The sequence below is a fragment of the Heterodontus francisci genome, chromosome 12 (assembly GCF_036365525.1).
Source record: "Heterodontus francisci isolate sHetFra1 chromosome 12, sHetFra1.hap1, whole genome shotgun sequence".
In the NCBI taxonomy this organism is placed as follows: domain Eukaryota; kingdom Metazoa; phylum Chordata; class Chondrichthyes; order Heterodontiformes; family Heterodontidae; genus Heterodontus; species Heterodontus francisci.
In genome coordinates this window covers 30,082,021-30,084,378 of record NC_090382.1, presented here as the reverse complement: position 1 = coordinate 30,084,378, position 2,358 = coordinate 30,082,021, and positions in this window count along the sequence as shown.

Here is a 2,358-nt window from a genome sequence, read left to right as displayed (position 1 = left end):
GCATTATCTGGCACTCAGGACTAATGCCAAACATTCAGTAATACACCTCACCATCACACATATTCCAATGCAGTCTGTGTCTCACCCACTTCTTGGCTATTCAGCTATAGCAGGCACACCACCCAAATACAATGCAACACAATCACTTACATTCTTCCCTCTCCCAGCTTACCCTCATCCTGTTATCTGGCATGATGAGCAAGCTGCACATAATGCCATCACGGACTTCTTGCTTTCCAGCTCGCCCCCTTCCCTTGCTCCAACATGCCACCTGCCCAGCCACAACAATCCCAGGAGGAGTAGAGGGAGCAACAGTACAGTACTGGTGAAGAGGTCCCATCACTTGATCTAACATTCACAGCCACCAGCTGGTGCTGCACCTATCTTAAAGTCTAGTGTAGAGTTGGGATCAGCATGCAGTGAGTCACTAAATATGAGTGTGCAGCAGCCAGGCCAGGGGGAAAGGATAGTATGTGTGCCAGCTCACTGGACGGTGAGGTCTCAGATGAGGATCTTGAGGGGGCAACAGACAAGAGAATGCTGATGGGCATGTGCACCAAGATACTGGGTGCATTGGCTGCCTCCCACATAACCTCCTTTCATTCCCAGGGAGCATGGCGGAGTCAGGCTCCAAGATGGCAGAGGGCATCACACAGAGCTTGCCTTCTCCACAGCCTCTGCTCCATTGCCTGTCATGCTGCAGACCCAGAGGCACTGCAACCACAGCCCCCATACCTGTTGCAGCCTTTGTGTGGCAGGTCATCAAATCTTCTGCTGTCCCTGTGAGGTTGAAGCAACACTCCCTGCCAAATCCAGGAGCTCACCACAACACTTCCAAAAACACTGCAAAGAACTTGCAGAGACTTTGCAATCGCAGAAGTTATTCAAAACTGTCTTACCTGCAAACTAGGTGACTGGACCTCCAAATAACATTGCGGCTCGGCCCCTCTTGCAGCTGAACACTTGATCTTTGTTGCATGACGTACAAATTTGTTGAATAGACCCTGTGTGGTCCAAATTTGGAAAATGTGCGTCACATCAGCTGGTAGGGCTGTATGACGCCATGATAAGACCAGCTCAGTTGCTTCTGTTGCTCCCAGGGGACACCCGCGCATGTACTCTTCTCAACAAGGTGTGCCAAGTGGCTGGCAGCACAGTGTCCACCCCCAGGATGATGTTCAGCTTCTGTAGCGCCATCTCCAGAAGTGCTAGGAATTTGAAATTTTGCCCTCAGACCCTTTCAAAGGGTCTATTCTCTATTCACTCCTTTTTAAGCCCATAAAATTGTTTCCGAGACTGGTTAGAATTTCCTCTGTAGTAGAATCCGTCTATGATTTCGCCCTCAGTGAGCTGGCAAACTGACCATCCTTTATCCTTGGCCTGGCTGCAGTGCACTCATGCACACTAACTCACCACATGCTGATCCTGATTCTATAAATGCATTCCTCATCCAAAAAAATACAACAGACCGCCATAGCCACAACTGAACCAATCATAAAATTTAAATATATATTTGAAATCATGTAGTAGTCCCTTTTCTATGTCAATCATATGGACACAATAATGACCAAGCTCATCCTTTTTAAAATGAAATCACATTTATGAAATTCTAACCAGTCTTGGAAACTGTTTGAATGGCTTTAAAAGGACTGAATACATGCAACAATAATATAGATTGGGACAGTTCAAGTGCCTCTTTAAGCTCTTTAGTTCGGTATTCCAGTCCAATTAAAGGGACAGCCACCAAAGCAAAACTAGACAGAACTGCATCATTTTTGTCACAGTGGCATTGAATGGGGCCACTGAGAAAGTGGTAGATGCATGAACCATATACTTTTTTGCCGGTTTATGAGTCTTGCTTATTCTACAGAAACTCATGCTCCCATCCCAACCAAACAGAAATCCTGTTATTTAACATATTGCCAGTTGAGAGGTTTGCCTTTTCTTACCTCCCAACTGAAGGGAAATGAAGAAAAGAGGCAAACTGTGCTGTTCTAAAGTTCAATGCAACAAAAAAAAGCATTCTGGAGCATATAAGATTGAATGCTTACTGATTAATGATAATTTTTCCAACCTGCACATTCACTGCTTATTACCAAAAAAATGATGATGAGAAAACATATTATGGAAAGAACAATAGGGCTACTGAGGTCTCATTCCCTTGACAACACACCATTAGTGACAAATTACTTAACAACCTTTACGCAGTATTTACAGAAAATGTCTTAGCACTTTTTAGATGCAGAAATATTGCTATTAAAATGAGAACAACAATCCAGTCAGAAGGAAACTCTATGGCATGAGGTCTTTTTTTAACCCCCAATACACATATTTTTTAAAATTACATTTTCAATTCAG